Below are 25,598 nucleotides of genomic sequence, written 5' to 3'. Positions count from 1 at the left end.
CTCTAGAACGAAGACAACATCAATGCCTTTCTCGCTGAGTTGAAAGGGTTGATAAGACAAGACAAAGTACAGTGGCACATACTTAATACTCATTATTTAACTCAGGTAGGACGTACCAGGTATGTTCAAAAGTGAGGTTCTAGGCTGTGATGGAAGTTTCAACAATAGCTGTTGATGATCCAGCTGCATGAGTTTAACCTCTCACATCCATAGATAGATTTTGTTTTTTGGTTTTGGTTTTGGTGAGGATTTCTGTCGAGGTTTTATTTGGAAAGAGGTGTCTTGTGAATGCTTCCCCCCAACACACACACACACACACACATACACACACACACACACACCCCAAAGGGTCTTTAAAAAGACTACTCAACTTAGAGAGCATAGTGGACGAGTGTCTTAGCTAAGCTTAAGTTCATGAGCAGGAAGCTGTGTAAAGTGGTCTCTTGCAGCAGAAGAGAGGGCTGGTGTGAAGATGCTAATGGCACCCCCACTATATAGGGACAATGGATTCATGAGCATTTCCCCTGGGACCGCTTTTGAAACACACAGGAAAGGAAGCTGCAGTGGGGTTCACTTAACCTTCCCAAGCAGTTCAGCTGGAGAGTGAAGGGACTTCTAAAGCAGGTAGAGGCTGAGGATGACTTTTTAAGAACCGAGGGGGTGGAGGAGAGAGCTCCTCAGGGATAGAGTGGGAGAGGTATCCTCCAATATTCCATGAATGAACATGAGAGTCAGCTTTCAACCAGAGAGAACTGAAATTACATCACTTGCACAGCTTCAGCCAAGTAATGCCTTCTGTCCCACTTAACTCTCCTCCCTCCATTCTATTCCTACAGTGAAGGGGGCAGGAACCACCATATGGAAGATATAGTGGAGAGGAGGAAAAGTGATGCAACCTAAGAGAAACCCAGATTTGTGACATATTCATAAGATGGGGCATTTTAATTATGAAATTAAAACTGTGTTTTGTGATTTAATAGGTTGTTTCAACACCTATAAGTGGACAGAGAAGCAATAGGGCCTGAGTTCTTATTCAAGGACAGGACGAAAACTAGTTCCGATGAAAAAATGAAAGGGGCAATAGAGCAGAACAAGAAAAATACTATTTCCAATTTTATTTGGTTGATTTATGATGGTCGTTCATAATTTATACTTGTTAACGGTACATACATTTGTTATATCTACATGTATATATCAATAAATTGAAATTACAACTAGAACTCTTTATAGCAAGTACTGAACACCTCTCCTGAGTCAGGCACTGTGCTAGGCCTTAGGCATCATGAGGGGAATAAAGGATATTTCATAAACCGAATAAGAAAAATAGACATTTAAAAATATATTTGGGAGGCAGACTATCACTCCCATTAGGATATCTTCTTCTAATCTCCAGAACCTGGTACATGTGAGCTTGCATGGCAAAGGGGACTTTGGCCCTGGCTGGATTGGCTCAGTGGATAGAGCATTGGCCTGCAGACTGAAGGGTCCCGGGTTTGATTCCAGTCAAGGGCACATGCCTGGGTTACTGGCTTGATCCCCAGTACTGGGCGTGCAGGAGGCAGCCGATCCATGATTCTCTCTCGTCATTGATGTTTCTGTCTCTACCTTTTCCTTCCTTTCTGAAATCAATAAAAAATATATTAAAAGGGGGGGGGGGCTTTGCAGATGTGATTAAATTAAGGATATTAAGGTGGAGAGATTATCCTGGATTATCCAGGTGGCCCATTGTAATCATAAGGGTCCTTATGAGGGAGAGAGGGAGGCAGGAGGGACAGAGTCAGAGAAGGAGATGTGATGACAGAGTGCAGAGAGGGAGATTTGAAGAGCCTACACTGCTGTCCCTGAAAGTGGAAGAAGGGGTCATGAGCCAAGGACTATAGTCAATCTTGTGAAGATAAAACCCTTAAGCAAATGAAATCTTTCCCAGGGCCTCCAGAACCAACACAGAATTGCTGACCCATTTTAGTCTTCTGACCTCCAAAACTATAATATCATAAATCTGTGGCTGTTTTAAGCCACAAAGTTTTTGGTAATTACAACAGTAAGAGGAAACTAATATATAGGCAACAATAGTAAAGTATTGAATTATGATAAGGGAAATGCATAAATGTTAAAATCATATTTCAGTGGTATTTATTAAGCTAATCCAAGAATCCAAGAAGGGCTGCTTGAGGAAGTAATGTATAACGTAAGACTAGAAGGGTGAACAAAATCAACCAGAAAAGAGGAGAGCTAAAGAACCTTCCAGAGAAGGGAAATGAGACATGAAGGCTTAGAGATGGGCAAGGGCAAGTTATATTTCAAAGAATTGTTAGAAGTTCAATGTGTCTGGACAATAGAATTTGAGACAGAGGATGCATGATAAGGCTGAGGTCAGACCATGAAGGACCTAATCAGTTATGACCTGTCCCAAAGCTTGAACTTTATCATAAGAGCAATGTGCAAGTTCTCAAGGATTTTAAGCAGGTGAATGTCATAATCATATTCTCATGTGTGCACTGTGGAGAGTGTATTAGGGGAGAGAGATTGAAAAAGGAAAAGCCAAAAAAAATAAAAAATAAAAGAAAGAAAAAGGAAAGGCCATTTAAGAAAATGTGGCAACCTTTAAGAAAGGAGGTGGCTTTTGCTTGGACCTGGGTAGTAGCTGTAGGAAGAAAGAGTAGTACCCAGAAAGCAATTTGACAATAGAAGCTGAATGATATGGTGATTTACTGATGTGAAAGGTGTCCTAAGTAGGAAGGCAATAGCATTTCAGGTTAGAAAACACAAGAGGGATTCTCTGAGATCTGCTCCTACTGAAGTGGGTCAGTAATGAAAATAGCCAAATCTGTGCATCAGAAGACCGACCAGTCCACCTGAAGCATGATCTCACTAGTTCTGAGAAGCAAAAGTGTAAAGTAATTTAAAACAATGAGAGGGAGAGAGAGAGAGAGAGAGAGAGAGAGAGAGAGAATTTATGTTTGTAAAGATGACAGTGGATAACTGAGGACTTGCTGATGGATAAATGAGATTGAGGGTGGGGAGGTGGGGACATGTATTGGTAAGGCTGATCATTTCTGAGCAATGATGAAAAGGTTAGACTACTGACCTTTGTAATTATGAAGGTTTCTACTCTTGATCTGAGCTCAGACTTTAAAAAAAAGAAGATGAAAGAAAACACAGAGGAGAATTAAGTGTGAAAGAGGGTTAAGAACATCAGTGCACTTCTCAACATATTAGGCTTAAGGTGTCTATGAAATATGCACGTGGAAATATTCAGTAGCAGTTGGATAAATAGCACTGGAGCCTAGAAAGAAGTCAGTAATGGAAAAGTCGATTTGTGAGTCATCAATTCACTAATGGTTTTTGAAGCTTTGGGAGTAGATGAGTTTACCCGGTTTCTGTATTAGCTCTATAACAGTGAGGTGGCTAAAAAAAACCTAGAACTGAGCCATGAGGGTCATCCATATGTAAAGTGGAAGTATAACAAAAGGAACACTCAAAGGAAAATAAAGAGAAGCCAGAGGAAAGGAGGCAAACCAGGAGAAAGTTGTGCCAAGAGAGGCAAGAGAGTAGAGGTTCATGAAGAAAAGATTTCAACAGTGTCAAATGCTTCCAAGAAGTCAAGCAAGACCTCTGAAAAGCGGTCCTATTTGCAGTATGTGGGAACTGACAGCATGTGTGAGCAAGGTCAGGGGTATATAGCAAGAGAAAAATAACAGTGGATGAGTTCAGGAAATTGAGACAAAAAATATGGATAACACCTTCAAGAATTTTGACTGTGAAGGGGAGACAAGGGAGAATAGAATTTGCAGAGGTAATTTAGATCGAAGGAAGGTTCTTTACTTTTTTTTTCTCTTTTTCGTTGCTGGAAAACCATCCATCATGGAATTCTGATGTGACACATCCAGAAGTGAAGGAGAATTCAATATGCAAGCAGTTGGGGGGGGCGGGCGGGGGAGAGGCTTGCTGTGTGTCTAAGGGATCCGGAGGGGAAATGTTCCAGAATTCAGATATATGATAGATCAGTTATGGCGATGGAAATTCAAGTTCTTCCTCAACCCAACAGGAAGAAGAGAAAGATGGAGGCAGCTTTGTAGCCTGAACAGCAAAAAGTCCAAGAGTTTTCTCCAGTGATTTTAAGTAAGCTCCTGGACTTGGGGAAAAGATGGATGAGCTGAAAATTTGAGGAGACTTGGGAAGGTTTGACAGTATCTGTGAGAAGTGAGAATTAAGTGGTATAATGGAAAGCTAATGGGATTCACAGACACTATTGAGAGCCTGGGTAAGATTAGCCAACATGAGTGCATTTTGGCTCCAATCTGCCCTTTAGTGTGACATTCTTTAGCAGTGTTCAGCAGAATTTGGCAGCCTTGGTGCATGCATAGGGGGAAAAATGTTACTGTAGATAATTTTCTGCACAAAATGATCAAGAACAATAGGGCACGGGATGGTCAGATATTGGCAAGAAAATAGTTGAAGGTCTTCTAAAGGCCGGGTCTTCATATTTCTCCTTTGACAAATGTTGGGTCTCTTTTTATGTGATCCTGCTGTTCTTTTAGGATTGAAGATTAATCTTTTAGGATTAAATGAAATGCCTTTTAAGACTCTACTATAAATTAATAAGCTGAGTGCCATTTCATAAAGGTATAGGAAAATGGAAAAAATTAGCTAATTATGATATATGTGTGTAGCTTATGCGGTAGTGTTGCTATTACCATTATATAATGCATTACATAGTTTGCCATTTAGAAATGAAGTGCAGTATGATACACAAGTGTATATGTATTTATCTAAAACATATTTTAAATGTATCTATAATTTTGTCACAGATGTCAATGTACAGCTGTGTCTTTATCACCAATAGACGTGAGAATGACATGAAATACTGTTATTCTCATTCAGAAGCCTGTATAAATCTTTAAGTGGGTGCTCCCCCTGGATTTGATTTTATTCTTTAATTTCCATTTCTTGAATTTTGTTCCATCTCTAGCTGCCCATTTTCATTAAAATTAAATTTAAAAATGAAATCTCTACGGCTAAGCTGCCTGGCTTGGAGCCCAAATGCGAACCCCACATTCTCTTCTCTTCATCTCCTGATCACTTTAGCAAATTAAATAGAAATAGAAGGAAAGGCACCCTACAAATGAAAAGGAAGAGTGAGCTCTCCAATTATGGCTTATGACCACTAATTCTTTATGCTCTCCCAGAGAGAGGTTAATGGATGAATATCATTGCGACTTATCCTCCTCCAAAAGTTAGGAAATATGTGGACAGGCTCAGGTGAGCCACCACATGGCGGAGTAAGTGTGGAGTTGTTCCTGAGAAGCAGCTGCCTGGGAGGGAATGTGTATTTCCCAACTCCTTTGCTGCCGGGTGACACCACATTATTTGCACCAATGGAACATGAACAGAAGAGATGAGTGACACTTCCTATGGGAAATGATTAAGAATCAGGGATGCTTTTCCTCTGGTTTCCTTTCTGATCTATTAGCTGGAGAAGACTAAAATTCTTGACAAGATAATGCCACAAGATGGAAGGAGTCTGGGTCCAAGGAAAAGATGGACCTGTCTGGAACGCCTGCTGTGGATTTTCATGTAAGAAAAAAAATGACAAGCCACTGGGAATCATTAAAATGGATGCCCCCAAACCTCCTGAACCATACATTTCCTGATAATCTCTTGGTTATTCCTACAATTAGACTAATCAGATATATGTTGGTTATAACCATTTCTAATGCTAAATTTATTTCTAAGTTCTGGATGCTTCTTTTTAAAATATATATATTTTATTGATTTCAGAGAGGAAGGAAGAAGGAGAGATAGAAACATCAATGATGAAAGAGGATCACTGATTGGCTGCCTCCTGCACGCCCCCTACTTGGGGTTGAGCCTGCAACCCGGGCATGTGCCCTGATTAGGAATCAAACCATGACCTCCTGGTCCATAGGTCGATGCTCAACCATTGAGTCATGCCAGACAGGCAGTTCTTGATACTTCTTAATTAATACCTCTATGAAAATGTTTTCTTAATGGCAGACATAAATCTACTCACTTTAAAGCCATTTTGGGGCCTTTAACATAATAAAAGCATTAAGATAAATATAAATATCTCAAGATAGAGAGAATGGAAATCTTGGCCAAAAAAAAAATAAGAAAATTACTTTTCCTGCATTCTAAAATGCAGGACTTGAAGGTATTTTTATTTGGAAATAAGTCTAAAAGCTTGAGAATATACCTATAATAGTTTGTCAAAACTAGTTTAAGACACATACATATCTGACAGAAAGATTGTTTTCCTTTCAAAATGAAGTATTTGATTCTTATAACACCTCAGGTAAAAGGGATACCTATTTTACAAGAAAATGCACAAGAACTGTGAATAAATGTTGTCCAGTTCAGAAACAGAAGTCTAAGGCTGGAGTCGCATCCCTCATCCGTGTGTAGGGAAGTTGCTTTAGAGTTTCTTTTAGCAAAAATGGCCAAGTTACAATGTCTATGGTGGGAGCTAATCCTGAAGCCACTACTCAAGGAAGCTGAAGCAGGAGACAAGGTGTAGGCACAGGCCAGGGAACTGAGCTTCTGCTTGTGCAAGAAGGAAATGTCCACACTTTAGAGGGTCTGAATGAAGCAGGTCATCATACTTGTTTAAATAAATCAGTTGTTTTCAAACTATGCCCAAGCAGTATCCCCAGGACTGTAGTGTAACTTCTTACCTTTACAGCAGGCTCTTGAGGCAGGTCCAGGGTTATCCATGGATTCAGAGCCACCACTAGCCTGCTCAGCACCTTTATATGAAACAACAAAAAGTAGGTTTCTTTTTAGGATAAATGCAGCACTAAGAGTACTGTCTTGCTTGGAGTGTTGGGCTAGAAAAGCAAGATCCTACTGAGCGGTTCTACGTTGAAAAGCAACCTTCACCATGACTCGGGGTTGGTTTCTCAGTCAAATCAATTGGTCTCCAGATTCGGGCTACTAATGTGTGCCACGTTGGCAGCCCACAGAATTACTTCTGAGAACATTAACTTGCAGTGGCCCGCCTTTTGCCTTCACTGGCCTTTTCCTCGACAAGTGTAAGTGCTCCCTCACCGGTTGTATTCCAGGGTTGCTGCTCCTAATTGATGGCATGTCTGCATGATGTGCTTCGTTGTATTGAGATCCAATTCTGGTACAAAGAAGACAATCTGTGATGGGAACAGACCATTTTAATTTTAAAAAACAGCACTCTCTCGTTACTAGATATTAACATTTAAAAAATGAAAAGGTCTGCTGTGGCCAGGTGGCTCAGTTGGTTGCAGCATTGTCCTGTACACCAAAAGTTTGTGGGTTTGATTCCCTATCAGGGCACATACTGAGGTTATGGGTTCAATCCCAGGTCAGGGCATGTAGGAGGGGCAACCCATCGATGTTTCTCTCTCACATCAATTTCTCTCTCTCCCTCTCTCTCTCTCTCTCTCTCTCTCTCTTTCTCCTTCCCTTTCTCTCTCTAAAAATTAATAAGAAACATATCTTTAGGTGAGGATTAAAAACTAATAAAAATAAATAAAAAGTCAATACATTATCCAGTCCTAAATTCAAAAGAGAGAAAGGCCCCTTGGCATGCCTTCGAGTAGGCATGTATACTATGGCAATAATCATCTCAGACTGTATAATAACTGATATTGTTTCTGGGTTTCTTGATCCCGTTATTTGATTGGGAATATCACCTGTTGCATTTCTGTATTCATCAGACTCTACTCAACAGAGGAGATTTTAAAAAAGAAATCTATGCAATCTCCTATGGCAAACAAATGCACATAAACACAAAAGACAGAAAATTAGATAAGTTTGTTTTTTCAACAGTAAAAAATTACATGCATTCAAATATAGTGAATTTGATTATTTTACCTAGTAAAAATCTTTTCTGCTGGCAAGAAGTGTTTATATTGACATAAATATAGAAAATGGTGTAAAAATAAAAATGATCATATAAGCAAGAGTAGTTTCATTATAGTGAATGCTCACACCAGAATACATTCTTTCTTCTTTATTTTTCTGATTTATTTGGTGCTGTTTTAAGAGAAAGCTGATGCAAAGAGCTGGGATAATCTTTAATAACATATTAATATAAGTTTATACTATAATAATACTGTGTAACTGGTATGGACTGAATGACATATTTCCCCCAGAGTCATATATCGAAGCCCCAACCCCTAATATGCCTGTATTTGGAAATAGGCCCTCTATAGAGGTGACTAAAGTTAAATGAGGTAGTAAGGAAGAGCATTGATCTAATAGGATTATTGTCCTTATACGAAGAGACACTTGAGAGCTCTCACACACACGCACCATTTAAGAATACAGCAAGAAGATAGCTATCTATAAGCCAGGACTACATGTTGTATACAATGCCAAGAATGTAAGCTTATTCCATTCTGGCCTCATATAACTTCATCTTTATAAAAAATTGTAAATTCTGCCTGTTTTTGTTCATACCATCTATTCATTCAGGAGAATTTATATTTGTTTGTTTATTGTGGTAATAGAAGCTCCTACTATTGAAGAAATAATAATCAAACTGACTTAAAAAATGGCTGAGTCATCGGTTGGGTTTCCTTCTTCATATTTCCAAAAACATAGGAAGAGGGTCAGAGTTTGTCTAACCAGAATGCCATTAATAGACTAAGATAAGACTTGCAAAAGAAGCAGGGTCACTATGCAAACACCATATGCTGGTGCAAAAATTCCACCATATGCTGTAATGTGGAATGACCCAAGGTTTATAATCAGTAAATGGCACATAGTGGGGAGAACGTAAATATATATGTCATCATCAAGCCCCAGAAAGATGTATTTGGTTCTTAATTCACAAGTAAATGTGTGCCCCTCTCATCAGTTCTGGTTCATGAAGATCCTAATCAAGCAATGTATCTGGTTCATTTCTCATATGCCCTCATCAACTGAAGTGAAAAGTCTACTCAACAGCCAGAAAAGATGAGATCAGCCTTGAAAATAAGTATTGGCCCATTTGCCCAATGCCCAAAAGAAGCCAGGGTGAACCCTGGCCAGTTTGGCTCAGTGGATAGAGCATCAGTCCAAGGACTGAAAGGTCCCAAGTTTGATTCTGGTCAAGGGCACATGCATCAGTTGCAAGCTCGATCTCCAGCCCTGGTACGGGCATGTGTGGGAGGCTATCAATCCATTGTGTCTCTCTCACATCAATGTTTCTCTCTGTGTTTCTCTCCCTTCCATTCTCTTTAAAAATCATTTGAAAAGTATCCTTGAGTGAGAATTAACAACAAAAACAAAAACAGGAGGAAGCAAATAAGATCAGCTTCTCAGACTAGTCTCCATAGTGCAACAGCAATATTTGAAAGATGAAAGTTATAGTTATGCCATTCATTTGGCACTATTTATATCCCTACCACCACCACCTAGTGATAAAGTGATTTGATAACTCTTTTCTTTCTTGCTGTATTATATGTTTGCATATTTGTCTTTAGCATTAATCTCATACAGTCACTCCCATTAGGATCCTAGAATCTGTCTGAACCAGTATATGAATATCATAATTCTCCCCTTAAGACTTAAAAGCAAATCAAGGAGTGAAAGGACTTGATATTTACTTTCAGTGATGAAATGAGGTAATATTTTACCTAGATACATAGGACAGAATATTGTGTTATGAATATTAAAATGAAAAAAAAATCACATCAAAAGAGAAATTTGAAGTCAGAGGTGATGTCTTTTTTTAAATATATTTTTATTGACTTCAGAGAGGAAGGGAGAGGGAGAAAGAGATAGAAACATCAATGATGAGAGAGAATCATTGATTGGCTGTCTCCTGCACACCCCCTACTGGAGATCAAGCCCACCATCCAGGCATGTGCCCTTGACTGGAATTGAACCTGGGACCCTTCAGTCCGAAGGCCAACACTCTATCCACTGAGCCAAACCGGCTAGCGCCAGAGGTGATGTCTTTACATATGTGTCCAAATCAGATACCCATGGACTATGCAATGGTTCTGGTTTCCAAAAGGCTTGGTAAAAGGATTTGACATGGAGAGAGTATTAACTGGTGCATGAAAATAAGTGAGAATGAATCAGTGAGCAGCTGTTCATTCATATCCAATGCTATCACACAGAAGGACTCAAGGCAGAAAAAAAATCAAGGCAGAAAAAAATTGCACAGTCCATTTCCTTTCAAGGAGGTCTTCTGGTTGGCTGAGTTACCTACCATTTATCCATTTATTTATAAGCAGTAAGATTCAGATCAAATTTAGTTCTTAAGTGATTGAAGAAAAAGTTCAGGTGGATCAGAAAACTGTGAGCACATGTTAATAAATGAAAGCTCACCCTGGTTCTTAGTGACACCATGGGCACCATCACCCACCAGCCCTAGCGTGATCTGAAGTACCTCTTCATGTGCCCCTTTATATCACCTTGTGATGAAAACTGTCATAATGCGCCTCTTTAGACACTGAGCAATCTGTGATTTATCAAAGTGCCATCTTGCTGATGAACCGAAAAACAAACCATCTCATCAACAACCAAAGCATTTACATTAAAATATATTCTCCAATAGCCTCCAAAAGTAATCTTTCAAGATGGTTTCTTCAAATGAAAATAGAGAATATTTTTAGAGATTTTGCTAGTTGATTCTTGACTCTCAAGTTTCTGAAGGCCATCTCAGGTAAACAAAATACAATTTTTGACCCTTTCATGTCAAGTTCTTCATTCAGAATGAAGTTCAAGTCCAAATGATTGGTGAGACATTTTGTACCTGTCCCCAGATGGCTGCCTGCAGGTGTTGGCAGTAAATAGGTGACCACTCCCACCCAGAAACATAGGTTTCAATACCTCTGCCAGACTAGGTCCTGGGATTTGGAAACCCTGGAGGCTAGTGGGTGTGAGTTATCATCTTCTTTTGAGATGCTAATTCTTGGTGAAGAAGGGAAAGCATAAATAGTATAGGAAATTCAAACAAAAGCCCCAGACTCTCCAAAACCATGACTCTGAAGGACTAGAGTTCTCTCAGATCCCAGATAAGTACAGAAGAGAGAGTGAAAACATGTGAAGAGAATGATGGGAATGGAGTCATTTCTGTGCCTAAAAGAGGGTAATTGATTTAAACTGTGGTTACAGATTATCTTGTTTTCAAAGTGTCATCAGCAGGTACTTTCAGGTGGGTAAAAACTTCTGTTGAGCAAAAGCAGAAGTGGTTGAGTGTTGACCTATGAACCAGGAGGTCATGGTTTGATTCCTGGTCAGGGCACAGGCCCAGGTTGTGGGCTTGATCCCTAGTAGGGGGAGTACAGGAGGCAGCTGATCAATGATTTTCTCTCATCTTTGATGTTCCTACCTCTCTCCCTTCCCCACTAAAGTCAATAAAAACTCAAAAACAAAGACAAACTTCTGCTTTTCAGTTTTTTTCATTAATGTAATCCTATGGCAGAAGGACATGAACAGGTCCATCAGGGAGAATGTAGTTGGATTTCCTTGTTTTATTATAAACGTATATTGAAAATGTCCATTCTATGCCATAGCATATCTACTCGTCTTTGTTATAATATAAAAATATATTTTTTAATTAGATGGCTACGTTCCTTGACATGAGCTTCTCATGTTTACCATAATGTCCCCCAGACCTACCCTAGCATAATGTGTATACCCTTAGGAACTATTTGCTGCCTGTATCCTGAGACTCTAGGAAGAAGCAGATTGATCACACTGCAGTTTCTCACCCATATTCCCTGGAACAACAATTGTAACCACTGACAAGAAGAAGCAGATGACATATCTGTGGCCACAATAACTTCTTCTGGTTAGACATGATAGAAGGCAACCTTTATGTTCTTCCAAAAACTAGGTGCTGTCTGGCTCTGTCATTTCAATAGTGCCGTGCATTAGGGATCAAGGGTCAACTGCCCTGGTGATGGGCAGCAACACTTGTCCCAGAGCAAGGTGTTCCCACTTGTGTTTGTAAAATGCATCTGTATAGATAGCACCCCTACTTGTATATGGAGGGTTTTTTTTACTCTTTATACTAAACCTTCTGTCCTTGGACTCTTAGACAGAAATAGTCTATCACGCATGCGGACTGAAGTCAGGTGTTAGAGCTGCATCAGCAAAACACCCTTAGGGCAGAAGAGCACAGCAGGGCAGGGGAAGCATCCAGATGTCTCACCACCAGGTGGAAACAGATTTGGAATTTACAGGTCAAGGCATAAGGACAAGGGTGCTTTATTGACTACATTCCATTTGCATATTTTAGCAAAGAATCTAAAAGAAAAATCTCCTAAGTGAACGTCTTTATCACCCACTTGGATTAGAATAGAGCCTGGATTTTATTTTTTTAAGCTGGGTAACTTCAGTGTTCGATGAAATGATTGCAAGGTATAGCTATGAGCTTTCTCTTTGGAGAACCCATGCACAGGTTGTCAAAACAGCTTTTTTATTTTCTTATGTATATTTTTTTTATTGATTTCAGTGAGAAAGGGAGAGAGAGAGACAGATAAAAACATCAATGATGAGCGAGTATCATTGATTGTCTGCCTCCTGCATAGGCCCCACTGGGGATCCTCAACCTAGGCATGCACCCCAACCAAGCATGGAACTATGACCTCCTGGTTCCTAGGTCGACACTCAACCACTGAGCCACGCCACCTGGGCTGTCAAAACAGCTTTTATGGAAGAGGACTACTAAATAGTTCCAAAGCCGATCCAGAGAGAGATTTTAGTGAGCAATAGGACCTGATTTATGAGGGAGCTCTGACTTGTTGGCAAACTGAATAATCTTTTACAGCGTTCTCTCCTCCCTTATTATCATCACTGTCTTGCCGATAAGTGATTAACAATTACCAGTGACAGTTACACTAGCTCACACTTTTGAGTGTTCACTGTGTGCCCAACTGTGGGTAGGGGCTTTGTATGGCTCTCATCTCATTCTCACAGCAACTCTCTGAGGTAGATAATGTCATCATTCTCTTCTTTTGATAGAAAACAGAGATGGGGGGGGGGGGGGATTGATTTTGTACCACACCAAAGGTTACCCACATGGTAACAGGCAATGCTGGGGCTCCAACCTAAACAGCCAGACTGCAAAAGCTGAGCTTTTAACTGCTCCAGCGGAGCCATCCTTCTATAATTGAAAACGAAGCCTCATATATACATTTACAGTGCTCTTTGGAAAACTAAACCTGTTGCCTAATCTGCTTATTGGCTCTCCAGGGGCAGTGCCAGCCAGCCTACTAAGACCATACCACTCAATTACTATCTCCATTTTCATCAGTAACATTTCATTCTGGCTTTAGTAACCATATCATTTTCTTCTTTTTATCACCTCGGGTTTTATTGTACTAGTAAATAGAACTGAAATTAAATATTTATTAATATCCTGAAATAAATATCACGAATGAGGATGGAATGGTACATTGAGCCATTCATTTAATTAGAGTGGAATGTTAAGAGCCATTCAAGCGTTTTCTTGAGCATGCTGTTCAAAACAACAACCTCGCTTTGACTGGGTTGTTTTATTATATTTTATTTTTAAATGATTCATCTCCATGCCTCCTTTCATCCTCATCTGTCCCCACAGTTTTATTCAGAATGGGACTAAGCAGCCTCTTCTTCAATAGTCGATGCAAAAATGTCAGCCATATGGGGGTGAGCACTTGGTGTTCATGACACGTATGAGTCAAATGACAGGACATCAGGATCAGGTTCTTCTTCAAAAAGAAGCTGTATTTCCTCTCCCTTCTGTTGAAGTCAATTTGATTTCCACGTATAATTTCAGGTTGGATTCTTTAACTTCATATATAAGTAATTGAATTATGTTGTATTTTCTTTTTTATAAACCAAATGGTAAGCCCTTTTAAGTACCACTGAGATTCAGCTCCTAGAAAGATTGCCATCTCATTTTCCTGATTTATCAAAGCTACTCCGAGGTAATTTTATAAAGCCTGTTAAATTAGAGTAACCCCTAAAGCAAGGCTGCATTTTTTTCTCTACCAAAAGCTATTTCTCTGACAACAAAGAATGTTTACCAATGCTCATTTTCTTCTACATGTTTGTATGTCTTTCTTGTAAATGCAATATTAAAAAATGAATAAATCATAACTCTTTCATATACATTTTAACTTACCTTTTCAAATAATTTTGGCTTATTGCACCCATAAAACAAGGCCCAAGCCCAGGTGATAGTGGTTCTTAATCTGTAGCATGAAGCAGAATCAACACGAAAGCTTATAATGCACAGAATGTGAGACCAACTCCCATACCCACTTTACCTCCATAATTTCTGATTCAGCGCGTCTAGATGAGGCCTGAATTTCTAACAACAAATTCTCTGTGACGCTGATGCTGCTGGTCCAAAGAATACACTTAGAAAACCCCCATTCTAGAAGAGGAGTCCACAAAATCTTTCTGGAAAGAGCCGTATAGTACTTTAGACTTTGTGGGATATATGGTCTCTGTAGCAAGCAACTAACTGCCCAAGTCTGTGTGTGTCACATGAAAGTACCCACAGACAGTAGATAAACAAATCAACCTGACAGTGTTCTAATAGAACTTCATTTATAGGCAATGAAATTTGAATTTCGCATAATTTTTACATGATACAACATCATCTTTTTAATCTTTTTTCACCACATAAACCATGTAGGAAACAACATTCTTAGCTTGTGGGCAGTGCAAAGGCTGGCCATGGGCTGAATTTTATTGACAGGCCGTAGTTTGCCAATACTGACCTAAGAAGAAGAGCATGAGTAGAACATTCAGGATCAAAATTCATGGAAGTGGCAAATAAGAACCTAACAGAAGGGTTTGATAACAATATCAATGCCCCCAAAGAGGCTCATTTATACTATAAAAGAAACAAGTTTGAACTTCCAGTCACTGATTACTCCAAAGAATAATTTTACCAAAATATTTTTGAATTACCATATTATCGCGATAGCCATATATAGTTGTTATTATGGTGATAGCCATATTTAGTTATTATTAGTCTAAATACTGCCTGAACCAAGTGACCATAGTATTAGTATATTATAAATTAGGCTTTTTAAGTTACCCTGCTAGGTCTAGGATTATTTTTATTAGTGAAATAAAAATATTTTTATTATTGGTGGCATATTACTCACCAAGCATATTTTCAATCCCTTATAAATGATAATTATTACTATGTCAGAAATAGTCTGGAAGGCTGGCTTCTCATTGAAATAATCAAATATTTTTGGAATACAACCACCTCTTCATTTAAACATGTGGGTGCTGAATGAAGTGATCTCCAAAATAAATTAGTTGTGAAGATCCATTTGTGGTGGCTATAAGCCCTAATCAAAGGAAAATATCTTCTTATAAGGGTGCTCAAATTTCAGTGTGCATAATAATCACCTGGAATTCTTATTAAAAATTCAGGTTCCTGAGCCTGACCCTAGAGATACTCTCTCTTTTTAAAAAATATATTTTTATTGATTTCAGAGAGGTAAGGAGAGGAAGAGAGAGAGAGAGAGAGAAGCATCAATGATGAGAGAAATGAAAGAATCATTGATTGGCTGCCTCCTTCACTCCCCTACTAGGGATTGAGCCCGCAACCCTGGCATGTGCCCTTGACAGGAATTGAACTTGAGACCACTGAGCCAAACCAGGTAAGGCAACCTTAGAGATTCTAATTCAAGAGCTCTAGGGCCCTAATTATTGCATTTTAAATGGCACCCTGGGTAATTCTCACCCAGCTGGTCCATAAATCACACTTTGAGAAACACTGACTTACTACAGGCAAATATATAATTGAGCTAAAATTAGATAAAAGAAAAATTAACAAATTTGTTTTGGGCCATGCATAGCAGTGGTCTAATGGAGCTAGTGGAGAATAAGGTAATAATCTCATTCATAGAATTCAACAGACATGCTATTTTGGATCACTTCTGTTCAGCATGAGGAATTACTAGCGGAAATTGCTTACCGAAACCCCAGGACTCATAAAAGTGGGTGTTTGGTTTGTGGTTTTTTCTTTTTTTTTTAGAGGAGAGTCTATTAATGGATGTAGTGAACCAAGAAGTTACATGGCAGTGGCATCCAGCCCTTGTCACCCTGTTCTCATACTGATCCGAGAGCAGGACATGCTCAATCAGGGTGATTTCCCTTGGGGTGCATTGGTTGGCAATATATGACTATGTTCATTACCATTCCTTAGATGTGATTTGGTTTTTATTGGGCTGTATTGGAGGTACCTATTCCCTGAGAGAAATCATGAGTACCAGAGCATCCTATGAACTTAAATAAGGAAAAAGTAGATGGCCACAGTCCCAATCTTGGACTAAGATTCAGTTCTGCTATATTGTACTCACTCTCTGCTTCTACATCAAGACAAAGCAGCTAACTCCCCATAGGCTAGCTTAAATGTAAAGACATATCTCTATTTCCTTCTAGGATTTTCTCTGAGAAATCCTATTAATATTGGCCCACTAATTTCTTTCATATTTAGGAGAAGTGGTTATAACTTAATTCATACTTCATAACACTTATAGTTAGCTTAAAAATTAAAGCATTTTGATGACCAAGTATTGTTGACTAATTCAAAGATATCCTTAATTATTATATACTATAATTTAAAAGCATACTTACTATCTAAACCTCAAGAAGATCAGTGTACCTTTCTTTTTTCCCAAGGAAAGTTATCATAAGCAATAATCATAAGATGTTCTCTGTACACAGGTTGCCACCTATTGTCTTTTACTCATTCTTCTAGAGACATTGGTCTCAAAGAGAACTTTAAGAAAAAATCTACCCATATTTGATAGGACACATAAATTATCTGGTTTACCTAAGTTGTGCATTCACTAAATTGGAAAGTGATTCCCAGTAGTCCACATAGATATGATGCATAACCATACATGCTTAGATTCTTAAGGAAAAACAATATGAACTATATCTTTAAACTATTATAGTAATGTATCTGGAATTTAAGCTATCGGACCTATGATTTTCAATGATATGAAATCATGCAAATCACAGTAATCCCCTTCCACTTGCAAATATTTGTTAAAACGTTGCTTGTGAAATTTTCAGAATATCTTTAAAGTGATAGAATTTTCAAGGGCCAAAGTGATACTGTTCTAATCGTAACATGATATGAATACTTTTAAGATGTGATGAAAAGATGTTCTTATGTTTATGACAATACTGCCTTTTTGATATACCAAATTGCCATGAAAGGATATTTCAAATCACTTCAATAAATCTTAAAGTGATTTCCAGATATCACTTAATGTTTCTAGTTGACATAACAAATGAACCAGTTCGGATTTCATTGAAAGCTCTTTAGTACATGTCAGCAGACTATTTTGGAACCGTTTCAAACAGTGACAAATTGCAGCAAATCATCTCAAGGCAGCTCAACACCATTGCAGCCGTTACAAGGTGGAATGCTCGCTCGGCTTTGTAAATCACACGAGATCGCATATCAACTCTGTGTTGTCACAGAGCAGAACTAGCGAATGCAAAGCTGTCAGGGTGGGATGTTCCCTTTCCTAATACTTCGCTTTATTTAACATGTATTTTAAAGCTGACACATTAGAAGGCTCTGTGAGAAAGGAAAGGGAATACTTCCTACATTTATTTATTATAAAGACAGTTGGCTGCGTTGCAGAGGCATCACTATCATAATGACAGAGTTGGCCTGAGAAAGTGTGCCATTTAGCTCCATACATAGAACATCTGCTCCTAAAAGGGAAAAAGAAAAACATTCTTAACACCTCTTGATAAATGATCAGATGAGAAAACCTCACAAAATCTGATATTACATGCAATAAATTCAGTTTAGTTTATTTCAGATCACTTGTTACAACTAGCCAAGTATTTTTTTTATAACTGAACATGTTACTGTTCGAACCCTAATGACTTTTCACAGGGACTGGAAGCATCAACCCAGGAACCAAGAGGTCACCAGTTTGATTCCAGGTTAGGGTACATGCCTGGGTTGTGGGCTCAATCCACAGTTGGGGGCATGCAGGAGGCAGTCAATGGATGATGCTTCTGTCTCATCAGTGTTTCTTTTTTTTCTTTTTCTTTTTTGTTAATCCTCACTGGAGGAGGATATATTTTTCCACTGATTTTTCGAGAGAGTGGAAGAGAGGGAGAGAGACAGAGAGAAACATCAATTGATGTGAGAGAGTCACATCCATTGTTTGACTCCCAGGCGCCCTGACCAGGGCAAGGGATCAAGCCTGCAACTGGAATTAAACCCAGGACCCTTCAGTCTGAGAGCCTACGCTCTGTCCACTGAGCCAAACTGGCTAGGGTGATCTCATCAATGTTTTTATCTCTCTATCCCTCACCCTTCATCTCTCTCTAAAAATCAATAAAAACAAATTTTTCAAAAACTCACACAGACAATAGTGTGGTGAAGGCCTGGGAAGGGCAGGTGGAAGGGGTCAGTGGGGAAAAAAACAACGGGGACATCTGTAATACTTTCAACAATAAAGATAAATTTTTTTAAAAATGATTAAAAATGATTAGAAAAATAAACTCACTACCAAATTATTGAGCAAATTATTTTTGCATCACATACAAGGTTTGTGGATGCCTGGTGTACTAAACTTTCAATAATAAAGGTATTTGAAGACAGCCTTGTTGTGATGATCCCCTGCGATTGTTAATTATGCCATAAATCACTCACAATTTTAAAAATTACTGTGATTAACATCCACATTACCATAAAAGATTTGCTTCACTGATTTTCACTTAAAAGGGCTCCCTTTTGATGTCTGATCTTTACTTGGAAAATATAATAGACGGTGATAACTAGTTCAACATTTATTCAGTATGATGTGGTTAGCATGATTAAATAATTACAGTTAATGGAGGCAGTGCAGGGCATAGAAGAAACATTGTAATAAGAGTCAAAAATGCTGAATTCCAACTACTGACTAGCTTTGTGACCTTGGGCAAATCATTTTCTTTTTCTATGAATCAAAATATTCTATTAGAAAATGGGGCAAATATTTTATAAAATTGACATGAACATCAACTGAGATGGTTGATCTGGCAGCATCACAGAGGCAAATGGCAGGATGCAATTAGGATTTTAGGGGAATTTAATAAAGGGACTATTTGTAAAGTTGAGAGGATTAGGGACCAAGGGGTAGTGAAGTGTGACCACCTGCAGGTGTGAGGCGAGGAAGTGGGTGCTGGAGCCCAGAGACAAAAAGAGCCAAGTGGAGAGAGCAAATTGCAAGGTGCTCAAACTTTCCCTGGCGAGCACCCCTTTCTTTGCTTTGGCCAGAGCTCTCCAATGGCTGAACTAAACAGGAAGCCAGAGGCCAGGAAGCCCAACAGTATGGCCCCTCTCAGTCATTCTCCCAGGGTTAGAGCAGGGTGCAGAAGGGGAGGGGTAAAATTAAAGGAGAAAATACATGTAGGACAAGTATGATATGCAAAAGACTTTGAAAATATTAACCACCAGAGAAATAGAGTCCAATCACAGAAGTCAGAAATTCTGAATCCTCTTGTTTTGTCTGCTACTGTGAAACTTCAGAGAAATTTTGCAGTTCCTTTTGATATCAAGCAGTCTATAGAAGCTAAAGCATCTTTGGTTAAGCTTACTAGTTAAATGTTCAATGGACATTACTGGAAAATGTTAAAGTGCCATGGTCAGTTAAGAGACTACCAGGTGCAGAAAAGTCCCTGCTAACTTAGGCAAACATTTAAAGCCCTGATTTCATAGCAAGAAGAGTATATGCATTTTGAAGTTGCTGATGACACCCATATACCCATCATAGCTTCAGTAAGGCTACCAAGTTCAAGGAGTTATAAAGAAAACCTATTTTTAAGAATGAAACTTTGAAATTCATAACTAAAGAAACTATAACTCATTGCCCATTGACCCAACTGTCTTGTCCAATAGGCCAGTCATGCTATCAGTCCTGATGTTGAGTCCCTAAGGATGGGGATATCAGAGTTCTCTGGAGGTGGCGCCAGGACACCAGCTGTGCTGCTCTTTGAGGGCTCCTTGAGCTTTGCTGTTATGTTATTTAAACTGTAATGAGCCTGCATGCAAATAGCACCTGTCCAAAGCCCACACTTGTTCTGTGGATCTGCAGGTGGTCCCCACATGCACAGTGAAAAAGCTGGAACATTGAATCACTCAGTCTCGTTACCCCATTTTAATTTCCTAATGGAGCTGCCACTGATGATCACTATAAGTTTGGATGTGTATGTGCAGCAATCAAACCACATGCTTTGCAGGCATTACCAAGGAAACTAGCATTGCTCCCTAGGAGAAAGACATGAGAAGAGCAGCTGTGAATCATCAACTGTCATGACACCCATGGTCCACCTTCAACCAGATGCAGGTATTTCAGGCTAAATAATTATACTTTCCCAAAAACTACATATACTAAGCTATAGTATATAACATACACACACACACACACACACACACACACACACACACACACACACACTATAAAGTGCTTCTTCACTCTTGATTGTGTGCACTTCTCCATATTGTCAAAGTAGGAAGAGATTTGGTCCCTAAAACACCAAACATAGTGACTAATTGAAAACACAGAATATATTGAATTTTATCCAAAATGTGGAATCACATTGTAATACAGTAGAAAAATAATAAACAAGCTTTGTTGCTCATTATTTCCAGTGCTGATGAGGTTATGTATAAAAGAGGTTACTTAAATTCCAAAGCAAATCAGAGGAAGCTAACTGTGTAACAAATGAGCCCCAAATTTATTGGACTAACATTACAACGTTTTTCGCTTACGCATGTTACAGTCCAGGGCAAATTTCAATGGTGCTCTGTTCCATGAAGTCATTCAGGAACCTAGATTCTGCCCTGCCTGGGGATCTCATAGACTTTACCTGAAAGGAGGGGAAGAGAAAGGGAGTGAGGAAGAGAAGAGGGAGGGGAGAGAGAAAAGTAGAGGGAGAGAGAGGGGCATATCTTCTGGGTAACAGAATCAGAGAAGTACTGAAGAATGACATACTCAACCTTTGAAACATATCTGAGCATCTTCTAGATTCAAAAGCTCAGTAGTGCAAACAACAGCAAAGTTTGGATAACAACTGGAATGACATGCTCTATAGGTTCATAGTGGGGGTATGAACGTGTGCTGTGTACACTTGTACTGAGCATTTAGCAACACAAGAGAAAATAAGGTGAGGTGTTATCTATCAGGATACAACAATGCATTAAGTTACATTTTGTGAAACTGAAAAAGAGGCCTTTTTTCCAAAGATATTATTACGCAGTGACTGAACGCCTATTAAAAAACTTTTTGGTTTTACTAATAGTCGAGACATGTTCTTCAATATTACAAACTGCTCATTGATTTCGGTTCTCATGAGTATAATAAATCTTTTCTTTAAAAAAAAATCTATCCTCTTCATAAGAAAAGCAGGAGATATGCATACAATTCTATCAGGTATCCCCACCATTTCTTTAACAAATAAAAAATCATAAGACAATGAAAGTACTAGGATGCTACAAATTCATCCTTTTCATTGTTTTATATTATTTTATATTCTTTTTATAGGAATTCATCTGAATTATCAAATATGCATATCCCTAAGTTTAGGATGATTCACCAAAAACTCATAGTCTGACAGCATACTCTTGTAAAATAGAGGAGCACCAAATTTGGATTTGAGATCCGTGGGTGCCTTTTCTGGTTCATATTCACTGGCTATATGTTCAACAAGTAACTTAGTAAAGATAACTTAATAAAGCTAAATGCCATTACTGTATTTTGCTCTTATCGAATCCCTCCTCTAGTTCTAATAACCAAATATGATATTGAATATATGAGAACTAGAAGTAACTTCAGCCTAGATTGGTAGCATTAAACATGAAAGAGCCTCACTTTTTCCAGCAAATATTTAATAATGCTCATTAAAATTTAGATCTGTTTATATAGTTCTATGTTAAAATTCTAGTTCTATATTAAAATATGTAGCATAAACTCAGTGATAACTCATGATGCAAAGCTAGTAAAAAGGAAGCTTAGGAATATACCTTTAAAGCTTTGGATCTTAGCCTTTCCCTCCCACACAAATGAAGATATCGTCTTCCCTTAGCACAATAAATTCATTTTTTAAAGAAACAACATTTATTAAAAGTAAAATATATTTTTTAAAGAAACAACATTTATTAAAAGTAAAATATATTTTTTAAAGAAACAACATTTATTAAAAGTAAAATATATTTTTTAAAGAAACAACATTTATTAAAAGTAAAATATATGCATGCATATAAGCATAACCAATGGACAGAAGACACTGGGCAGGGGCGGGGGTGGTGAGGGCATGTGCCAGGAAGTAGGGCAGGCCAGGGGAAGGTCAATGGGGGTTGGGGGGAAGGAGACACATGTACTACTACTACTTGTAATACTTTAAACAATTTTTAAAAAGTAAAAGATATGGGAAACTGTCACAAGTCACTTTTAAAACAACTTACAAAGAAATATTTTCTGATTTTTATCAATTTCTGGAAGAGCCAATTTAAAATTAAGAACTGCCTCTGCATCATATGTCTGAGTTTTATGTACAAATAGCACTAAAAAAGGGTGATGATGATGATGATGATGATGATGATTTTATCTAAGTCATTGGGAGCTTCTCTGTGCCAGGCACGTAGTGGTCTCACATCACATACTTGCACTTAATGAATTCTCACCACATTTCAATGTGAGGTCCCCATTTGGGAGATAAAGCTGAGGCTTAGAGTGGGTAATTTAATTGCTCTTGCTTATTTCTTTTTATAGTTCTCAGATCAAATCATCACATTTGGGAAAGTTTTTAGGTATGCAGTGTTTCCAGAAGGAAAAAAAAATGCATTTGATTCAACAGGTGTTATGCATCTGTCTTGAAAATTCTAAGCCTATCATAGAAGAGACTTGATCTCTAGCATCAGACAGATCTAAGTAACAGCCCAGCCCCACCCCTTGCCAGCTGTGTCATTTTTGGCAAGGGAACAAATATCTCTGAGCCTGCCTTCTCAACCACAAAATAAGATAATAAGATCTACTTTGTTCATTCTTTTTGGGGGGAGTCAAGATATTAGATACAAAGAGCAATACTCAAGAAATGCAAGATGGTATTATTTAAACCTGAGTTGGAGCTAGATATAACAGCAATAAAAAAGGACTCCTTAATTCCCTGCTCATCATAAATTTTCCAATCTTGTGAGATAGAATGATGCACCAGAAATCCAGCTATAATACACAAAGACTTTTAAAAATAATTTTGAATTTATCTTTATTGTTGAAAGCATTACAGATGTCCCCTCTTTCCCCCACTGACCCCCTGCACCCACTCCCGCCAAAGAAATACTTTTAACAGAAGCATGGTGTACTCTGTTAGCACAGAAAAAGAAAGATTGATTCTGACTTGCTTAGCATTTTTTGTTTAATACTTTTGTGATAGCAAATCAACTAAACTAGTTGGGGAATAATTTCAGTCCTTGGTCATAGCATTTGATGTAAAATGCATCTACAGATTTCAATATGCACCCATGGTTATTCTATAGAGAGTTAAAAAATAATAACTTCATACCCTCAGAGACATTAGGACTAAGAGGGAATTACATATCCATTTGTTCAGTCTTCTGCATGTTCAGACAAGAAATATGAGAAAACAATAAATGAAGGTTTTTGCAGAAGTTTGTCAAGCAAGTTACTGGTAACTATAATTTCTCAAGACCAGATTTGATCGCATGTAGCCCTTAGGATTTTCAAAAGAGAACAAAAGAGTGGGAAGTTTAGGCACAGTTTCCACATCTGATTTAAAACAACAGAGGCCATGGAAGGTGACTCAAAACTCAAGGCTTAAATATAAATTATTGCTACAATAGAAATAAAATCCCATATATCAAAACTGAAGTGCACCTATTGTGATACGAGAATCAATACTTCCCCTTCAATAGCAATTTGCCTTATTTATTTGACTCTGAATTTCATAAACTATGGGAACATTTTTCTGTGATTACATTAACAATAAGCCACATTTTGAGCAAATGAAATTATGTAATTGGGCTTTTAAGATTTTTTTCTTTAAAAAGCTGATGTTTTATACTTAAAGACCAAACAATAAACAAGAAGAAAATATCACCTTTCTCTCCCTAGACTGCCATTGGCGATCCAGTTTATCCCTGAGTAAGTCAGAGAAAGAATAAAGCCCCTATCAAGTGACAAACCTTAAAAGCAATCCCAGATAGACATTTCATAAATTGGAAATATATAATTCTAATACTTATATGATGTTTATTTGACTTCCAAAATTATTCTACAGTTCCATTCTCTTTTTACATTTATATTAAACTCATCATGTAGACAGGGGCAATAAGGATTGATGTTGGGTCTTTTTTTGTCAAGGAAGTTATTTGCAGGAGCAAATGTATAGTTTACCCATTGACTCATCTTTGAAAACCTTGGAAATTAAATGGGAGCACTATAAATGGTTTACTAAAATTGCAAAATGTTGGCATTTAGAATATTTGCTTTACCAAAGGAGTATTATTTTGTGCAAATTAATCACTTTTGGTTTCATTTATTATTATTAGACTTGCTAGTCTTTCTCCTTCCAATCTCTTCTTACCAGAATCCAACTGATTATCATTTTGGGAGTGTTCCATTAATTGAGTTTCATCACTGTTATGCAATATGTATTCAAAGGATTTCAGATGATGATTTTAAAGTGTTTGTATTTTCTTCTATAAAAATCTGTAACTTTATTTTATTAACTTGTATATGTAAATGGTCAAGAGGAAAATGTCTTATAGATTGCTACCCTGTTATAGTAAAGTGTGATCTAAAAACTAGCATTACTAAAAGTAGATGTTAATTAGAGACCTAAAAATCAAAGTGAAACTAAAATACTTTAGGTCGTCATACTTGCCATTTATTTCTTCTTAATATGAACATCGATTCCTTGCCACAGTGAATTTACTCTCTTTTCCACATTTGATAAGGTTGTGAAAGCTGAAAATTCACCTACAGATATCAAAACACTACAAAGTTAATAGAGATGTTCCATTAGCAAAAGAAATAATTAGTTCTCTTAAATTACTATGTATGCATGCATGTGTGATGCATGTACATATGACCATATATAAGACAATTTCATATTACAAATTAAGTTTCAGTTTTCTCCATTATATTTAAAGGTTTTTCATAAGCTAATGAACCTGTTCCAAAATACCTACTCACCATTGGTGAATATTAGGGAAGAAAGGAAAATTTCCTTTTTAATATGAATATTTCTAGTTATGACCAGGTACAATTAATATTCTATCTTTAAACTGCTAAAAAGTATTTAATAAAATAATTTATAATGACATAACTTGTCAATAATGGCCATATTTCTAATGTATGGTATATTTTTACAACATTGTGACCCAAATAATCCTTCATGAAATGACTTTGATGTTAGATTAATGTCAGCATTTCTTGGAAATTAGACTCAAACCCAATTGTTTCCCTCTTTAGTGTTCGTGTCCTTCTGGGTGTGTAGCAGAGAAATAAAGCACTGGAAGCCTTTTCTCTCTCTAGCACTGTCTCTTGTAGTAAGAATAGGCGAAAGCCATGTGAAAATCTCATGGTGGCAGCCACAGCAGGGAAAATGATTCA

The 25,598-nt window shown here is 37.8% G+C and overlaps 1 protein-coding gene and 2 non-coding genes across 27 annotated transcripts in view; all 3 read left to right on the top strand.

Annotated features, from left to right (window-relative positions):
- PTPRD (protein tyrosine phosphatase receptor type D) overlaps positions 1-25,598 on the top strand; it is a 2,083,672-nt gene that overhangs the window by 1,276,953 nt on the left and 781,121 nt on the right. The window lies entirely within an intron of this gene.
- On the top strand, positions 2,804-2,883 carry LOC139021339 (small nucleolar RNA U2-19). Its single transcript, XR_011473460.1, has one exon. It is a non-coding gene; the product is annotated as a small nucleolar RNA U2-19 (small nucleolar RNA).
- On the top strand, positions 3,059-3,128 carry LOC139021338 (small nucleolar RNA U2-30). The gene has a single exon (XR_011473459.1). It is a non-coding gene; the product is annotated as a small nucleolar RNA U2-30 (small nucleolar RNA).

The sequence above is a fragment of the Myotis yumanensis genome, unplaced genomic scaffold (genome assembly GCF_028538775.1).
Source record: "Myotis yumanensis isolate MYYU_CA2020_CCGP unplaced genomic scaffold, mMyoYum1.0.hap1 SCAF_12, whole genome shotgun sequence".
Classification (NCBI taxonomy): Eukaryota; Metazoa; Chordata; class Mammalia; order Chiroptera; family Vespertilionidae; genus Myotis; species Myotis yumanensis.
This window is presented reverse-complemented; position numbering and strand designations above follow the sequence as displayed.